Source organism: Pogona vitticeps, chromosome 3, assembly GCF_051106095.1.
Source record: "Pogona vitticeps strain Pit_001003342236 chromosome 3, PviZW2.1, whole genome shotgun sequence".
Lineage (NCBI taxonomy): Eukaryota > Metazoa > Chordata > Lepidosauria > Squamata > Agamidae > Pogona > Pogona vitticeps.
In genome coordinates, this window is record NC_135785.1 from 48906136 (window position 1) to 48914392 (window position 8257).

An 8257-nucleotide genomic window follows, 5' to 3' on the forward strand; every position below is an offset into this window, starting at 1 on the left:
CTGGGTGGAACAAGCAGCAGTTCTTTGGGAGAGATGCTCCAACAGGTAACAATCTGCAAACTATTAAGGGCTTTATATATTAGGACCAAAATTTTGAACCTGGCACTGAAAGGAACAGGTAATCAATGCAGGCAAGCCAGAACTGGAGAGAGATTATTGAATTTATTCATTGTAGATATCAATTTCACTGCTGCATTCTGACCTGAAGTTTCTGTATCAGCTTCAAGGGCAGCCTCACATAGAGAACATTACAGTAATCGATCTTTGAGACTGCCGGTGCATGAACCAACATCAAGGATCTGCCATCTAGGTAGGAGTGCATCTGGCATATGATCCAAAGCTGGGGAAAAGCAGATCTAGCCACTAGGTAATTGTGCTTATTCTCCTGTTTTCTTGTAACATGTAAAATACTTGAAAGTAGTACTGACAGGCGAAATTGATGTTTGTGTTCTAATATAGATTTGTCTCCATGAGCAGTATTGGATGTTGTGCTGTATAGTTATTAGAATGAAATCTTAAGGCAGAATACTCGTTGTTGTTTAGTCATTTAGTTGTGTCCGACTCTTCGTGACCCCATGGACCAGAGCACACCAGGCCCTCCTATCTTCCACTGCCTCCCGGAGTTGTGTCAAATCCATTCTGGTAGCTTCGATGACACTGTCCAACCATCTCGTCCTCTCCTCTTCCCTTCACATTTTTCCAACATCAGGGTCTTTTCCAGGGAGTCTTCTCTTCTCATGAGATGGCCTAAGTATTGGAGCCTCAGCTTCAGGATCTGACCTTCCAGTGAACACTCAGGGCTGATTTCCTTTGGAATGGATAGGATTGTTCTCCTTGCAGTCCAGGGGACTCTCAAGAGCCTCCTCCAGCACTACAATTCAAAAGCATTGATTCTTCAGCGGTCAGCTTTCTTTATGGTCCAGCTCTCACTTCCATACATCACTACAGGAAAAACCATAGCTTTGCACTCTCCTCTTTCACCCTCATTACAAGGTTCCTTAATTCCTCCTCATTTTCTGCCATCAGAGTGGTATCATTTGCATATCTGAGGTTGTTGATATTTCTTCCGGCAATCTTGATTCTGGCTTGGATTCATCCAGTCCAGCCTTCCGCATGATGTATTCTGCATATAAGTTGAATAAGCAGGGGGACAATATACAGCCTTGTTGTACTCTTTTCCCAATTTTGAACCACTCAGTTGTTCCATATCCAGTTCTAACTGTTGCTTCCGGTCCCACATATAGGTTTCTCAGGAGATAGATAAGGTGGTCAGGCACTCCCATTTCTTTAAGGTCTTGCCATAGTTTGCTGTGGTCCACACAGTCAAAGGCTTTTGCATAGTCAATGAAGCAGAAGTAGATATTTTTCAGGAACTGATCTGGTCTTTAGCAGGTCAAATTAGTTAAATACAACCTCAGTTGAACAACAACACATAACATATTATACAATATCATGATTTATTTTATAAAAATAAAGCCAAAATGGGGAAGCCATGTGTGAAAAACACCTTTACTCCTTCCATAGGAATTAAGAGGCTAAGTAGCAGCCACCTGCTGCTAACCAAATGCCCTTAAGTAATTGATCATTAGCAAGTGTGACCACCTTTATAAAAGCTGACGTTTTAGCAGTTTGCTGGTCTAGAGCATTCAGGAATGAACACAATGCCAAGGAAGAAACATATCAGCAATTATCACAGATAAGCAATTGTGGTTGCCCATCAATCTGGGAAGGATTATAAGGCCATTTCCAATCAATGTAAAGTCCATCATTCTACAGTGAGGAAGAGTATTAACAAGTGGAAGACATTCAAGACAGTTGCCAGTCTTTCCAGGATTATATGTCCAAAAAAATCACCCCAAGGTCAGACCATGCAATGCTCAGAAAAATTGGAAAAAAAAATTACCCAAGAGTTACATCTCAGACTCTACACACCTCAGTTAGCATGTTAAGTGTTAAAGTTCATGATTAGACATGGGGATGAATAAAAAAATTAATCATGATATTTGTTAAAAATTGCCAATTCATTAAATATTCATCCCTTCGTATTCGTGAGTTCCAGAGACTCCGATGAATATGGAAGGATGAATACGTCCATTTTTATTTGTTCCCCCATACAAAGAGAGGGAAGGCTCCTATGGCTTTCCCATTATGCCTATGGGCCCGCCAATCAGCAGCCACTCACCCCCACAGCCTATACCCCGCCCCTTCCCCTCCTTCCCATTGCCACTGCCACCATCCACCACCACCCAGTGCTGCCATCACTCATTGCTGCTGCCATCCATCACCACCTGCTGCAGTGTCCTCTGTAGCCACGGCCTGCCATAAGGGATACTGGCTGCCCTTTGCAAAGATGGTTACTACAGCTTCTTTTAGGGCGGGGAAGCTGCAGCCACCAACTTTGCAAAGGGCAGCCTGGATTCCCTTAAGGCAGGCCATAGCGGCAGAGGGCATTGCAGTGAGCGGCAGTGGATGGAGAGTGCGGAGGCTGCCATGGTGCAGGCTGCCATGGATGGTGATGGTAGTGGTAGTGGCGGCACCCAAAGTAAGGAGGCAACAGGGGAAGGGGGCAGGCTGTGGGGATGGGGGTCAGCTTTTTAAAAAAGATTCTGGCTGTTGAAAAAAAAAGCCGCCGAACCAACGAATCAATTCATGCTTTTTCGTTTCATGGGGAGGAGCTTTGTGCTTCGTCAACTTTGATGGATCACGAAGCAGGACAAATCGCCAAAATGGCGACTCATCCCATCTCTATTCATGGTAGTACAATTAGATAAAAGACTGAACAAATATGTTTTGTTTGGAAGAGTTGCCAAGAGAAAGCCTCTTCTCTCTAAAAAGAACATGGCAGCATGGCATAGGTTTGCAAGTTTCCATTTGGACAAACCATAAGACTTCTGGAACAATGTCCTTTGGACAGATGAGACCAAAGTGGAAATGTTTGGCCATAATGCACAGCACCACGTTTGGCGAAAACCAAACACAGCATATCAGCACAAACACTTCATACTACCTGTCAAGCACAGTGATGATTTGGACTTGTTTTGCAGCCATAGGACCTGGCAACCTTGCAGTAATTGAGTTGACTATGAACCCCTCTGTATACCAAAGTATTCTAGAGTCAAACGTGAGGGCATCTGCCTGACAGCTAAAGCTGGGCTGAAATTGGGTCACACAGCAGGAGAATGATCCCAGGCATACTGACAAATCTACAACAGAATCGTTGAAACAAAAAAGAATCAAGGTGTTGCAATGGCCTAGTCAAAGACCGGCCCCCACCCAACTGAAATACTGTGATGGGACATTCAGAGAGCTGTGCATAACAAATGCTCACAAAACTCAATGAACTGAAGCAATGTTGCAAAAAAGAGTGGGTCAAAATTCTTCCACAACTATGTGAGAAACTGATAAAGTCATACGGAAAATGATTACTTCAAGTTATTGCTGCTAAACATGTTTCTACAACTATTGAATCCTAAGGTTTACTTAGCTTTTCACACATGGATTCTCCATTTTGGCTTCACTTTTGTAAAATAAATCATGACATGGTGTAATATGCCATGTGGTGTTATTCATCTGAGGTTGTATTTACCTAAGTTTCAGATCTGCTGAGGACCAGATGATTTAAATTATGTCTTGATATTGTAAAACTATAGAATTCAAAGTGGCATTCACTGTATGGATGGCAGAAGCCCCTTGTACAGCTGTTACAGAAAAGTAGAGATAAGATAAAAATATGGAAAACAATTAGGAATAAATGGAAGGCTGTGAGTAGGGGTTTGTAGAGACCTAGAAAGATCTGAGAGGCAAGGCAAAGGGATACACAGTCTATTATAGTGTAGTGGGAAAGGGGATGACAAGAGTCTGAGAGAGTTGGTGGGGAAACAAAAAGAGGAATTGAGAGATTGTGGAAAGAAAACAATAAACATTTGCTGTATGAGGCTGCGGTCACACTGGCAATTTGATCCAATTAATTTCCAACTCTATTTACATTGATGCAAAGTCACATGGTATATAAACTGCTACTCGTGTTCATATTTGTTGGGAGACTATAGGGGTTAGGCGTTTCCCTGTGCCCAACCACCTTCCCTTGCACTGGCTGCCTTAATTTTTAAAAAAAATTCCAAGGGAAATGTTGATAGTCTGAAACGATTGTGAAATTTAGGAGCCAGCAGAAGGAAAAAGGGGAAGTGCACTCCCTCCTCCTTCCCAAAGTGAAACTGATCAGAGAAATTTACAATAACATGAGTTTTCTTCACTTTGGGAAGGAGGAGGGAGTGCTGGCTCCTAGATTTCACTGTCCTGTCAGGCTATCCACATCCCCCTGGGGGGGGGGGGATTAAAAAATACAGTAAGGCAGCCAGCACGAGGCAACAGATATAATTTAAGTGTGCCAACAGGGGGAAATCAGGCCATTTAAGGGCACCTACCTCACAGCTTCCTGACTGATGGCTTAGAACATTGGTCCCCAAACCTTTCCCAACCAAAGACTGGTTGGGGGGCGGGGGTCCATGCACGTGGGAGCGTGGCATACTCACGCGAGGGCATGGTGTGGTTGTGTGGCTCGCTCACGGGGGGGCGCTTGCAGGGGGCAGGAGATCTGTGTCTGCAGCCTGGTCCTGCCTAGGCCACTGACCGGTGCTAGATCGCAGGCCGGGAGTTGGGGACCCCTGCCTTAGAAGATACCAAGTGCAGTTTTGCTGAGAGAGGCAGGGGCTCCCTGTATCTTTAGATTCTCAATTAAATGCTCTTCACTTTTAGACAAGATAGATAAAATCTTGAACATTTTATGGCATTAAGCCATAATTGCTGCAGGATTGCTGCAGGAGAGATTTCCCATCTTCATATGAGGAATGGCTTTCAATCCTCTCCACTCCCCCAACTGTCCTTGCAGGATCTAGCTCCCCCTTTATGGCCAGGATTGTGGCTTCAGACTCCTCACCACCTTTTGAGGCAGATATTAATTTGACAGGAACATGCACAAAATGAATTGGGTGGGTCCTGTTTCTGTCACTAGATTGGGAGCTTTCCTGTCTTGGGGGGGTACTCTTCCTGCTAAGGATGAGGTTCGCAGATTTAGTATCCTTCTGAACTCAGCACTTTCAATGGACACCTAGATGGCATCTGTGGTCCAGTCTGCCTATTTCCACCTTAGGTGGATTTCTCAGCTGCATCCCCTGCCTTGATACCAGGCCCCTCACCTCGTTGGTCCCTGCACTGGTAGTCTCAAGAGTAGACTATTGCAGTGGTCTTTACGTAATGACCTTTATGTGGGATTGCCCATGAGACTGATAACAGAAACTTCAACAGGTCCAGAACATGGTGGCCAAGCTAGTGAAGAGAGTTAACAAATAACATACCTCTCCAATTCTGGCTGCCTTACACTGGTTACTGGTCCATTTCTCTATGAGCTTCAAGATGCTGTTATAAAGCCCTAAATTGTTTGATACTCAGTACATGACAGAATGCATACTTCCAACCAGGACTGCCCATCCTGCTCTTGCATCTCAGATAGGATGGTTGAGAATGCTAACCCCAAGGCCCGAAGGGAAAGAACAAGGAACAGGGCCTTCTTGGCAGTGGTTCCTCAACTTTTGAACAAATTAGCACCTGAAATCCACCTGGCTGTCTTTCCGGCAACTTTTAAGAAATCATTAAAAACTCAGCTATTTTGGCAGGCTTTCTGAAATATTCTATCTGAGGAGACCACTGAACCTATTAGTCACTAACTTGTCTTAATTGCTGCCGATTTTATAATTGTTTTTTAATGTATTTAAATGCACTGTTAATTTTGTTATTTTGATTTTTAACCATATTGCTGTTTTCACTCTTGTTATTATTGTTATTTTCAATGTTAACTGCCCAGAGAGGCCTTTTGCCAGATGGGTGGTATGGAAGTCAAACAAACAAATAAACAAACAAACAAATAAATAAAATCAAAGCAAATTAGGGATCAAGTTACTTTAAAAAGCGGCTGTGGGCCAGGTTGAAAGGACTTGCTTTCATAGCCAGATAAATCAATTTTACATGTGTGTCATGTGCCTGGCAACTTTTACATTGATTTAATAATGATAAAATGTGGTTCTTATGGCTGTTGTGACTACAACCTGAGTCAGGGGAGCAGGATTTGTCAAAATTGGGAGAAATGTACTTGTCTACTTATGGTATAGCGGTCAAGGTGTTGGTCTAGGTCTTGGGAGAACTGAGTCAAATCTCCAGCCCTGGAAATCATTGGCTGACTTTGGGCCACTCGTGGTTTCTTAGTACAGTGGTGCCTCGACTTACAACCATAATCCGTTCCAGACAAAAAGAATAATCAACAAAAGAAAGAAAAGGAAAAAGGAAGGAAAGAAAAGAAAACACACACACACACACAAAACACTCCAAGCCCCATCAGAACGCCATGGGGCTGGGGAGGGGGGGAAATCAAACACACACACCGCACAGCCAGCTCCATTGGAACACAATGGGGCTGGGGGGGAATCAAACACACACACACACACACACCCAACAGCCATCCCCATCAGAATGCCATGGTGCTGGGGGGAAATGAAAAACACCCCCCCACACACACACACAGACATATATTTGGTTTTTGATGTGTGTTTTTCCCAGCCCCATCACGTTCTGGTGATGGGGCTGGGATATATCATAGTGCTATATCATAGCACAGAAACATAAACCCCCAAACCCACCCTGCAAAACCCTCTAAATGTACTCACCCAGAAGCAGAAAGCAGCACCAGGCAGTCCGAAGCCTCTCTGCAAATGCACGCACACTAACCGTTGAGGCAAAAAAGCTACAAAGAAGCTCTTCACCAACCAACGGTTAGCCCTCTAATTTGAATTCACCGCCTTTTCCCCCTGCCTCTTTTGTTTGCAACTCGAAGCTCCGGCCGCAAGTTGAAGAAAATTTTGTGGCCAGAGCTGCTCTAAACTTGAAATAGTCGTATGTCAGGACGTTTGTAAGTCGCTATATGATTTAATTCACTAGGTTGATGTGAGGACAAATGGGAAAGCAAGCCATGTACAATGCTTTGAACTTATTCAGAGAAAAGTATCGTATAAATATAAGAAACAGTAGAGTTCAAAAATGTTCTAAAATGACAAGAAAATGTAGATATTTACAGATTTTGCTGATTATCCACCAGATTCTGTTAGAAGTCAGATGCGCTATGGCAGATAGTGCTGTGACTCTGCCCAGAATCTACTGGATTCTAACATGACTGCTTCCTGGGAATCATCTGAAAAAATATCCTTTGTTTCCACTATTTTATTTTGTTTCAAAGAGGTTGTGGCGAATGAGCATTAAACTGGAATCACACCAAAAATAATCTCAGACTATATTGAAATAAGACATGGTGATGAAAAGTTCCGAATGTTCATAAAACAGTGGAAATAAATGTATTCAAAATAATAGTAATATGATTAAACATAGCAACTGAAGCACTTACAACATATTGTAAAAGGCAGTGAAAGCAGAAGTATTAGGCAAATATTAAACCCCAACTTGGTCTAGCAACCTGTCCAGTCTAATTAACTTATACATCCTCTGTTAGTTTCAGCAGATTTTTGAAAAGATTTTCCAGGAAAAGTTTTGTTTTTAAATTCAAAAATATTTTGTCAAAGTTGAGAAACATGCACACATACACAGAGTCTTCCTTAATTCCAATGAAAGGAGTGTGGCATATACTTTTTATCATGTATTTAATGATTATGTTCAAGGACACCATTCCATTATTTTCTTTATGTCTTCTTTATGCCATCATGGGTATTGTGAACCAAAGTTTCGGTTCAGAGGAAGGCTAGGCCTTGATCAACCCTTCTATGTTCGTAATATCCAAAAGGCCAAATAGAGTTTTACTCACATTTTTGTGTGTGGGCCTTTCATAGGCAACTGGTTGGTCACTGTGTGAACAGAATACTGTACTGTATTAGATCAGATTTGGTTTGAACTGGCAAATCTTTCTATGGTTCCATACAGAAGTCTCAAATTCTTTGAAACTTTAGTTTCAAAGTTTCTAATAGTGCCATGACTCCAGAATGATTTTTAAAAAGTGTTTGGTCCCATGAAGCCATTGTGGTTCTTAGGTTCTGTTAAAAATAAAAATTAAAAACAGGAGTTGAGTAACCCTAATCTGTTATGTTATATAACACTTAATATCTAGTTGTTCCCAGTTTCTCTGAAGGCCTAACAGGAGAGTTGGGTATTTTTATCTAAATACTTGTGAGCTGCAATCAACCTGCTGGTTTGTGTTAGCTAG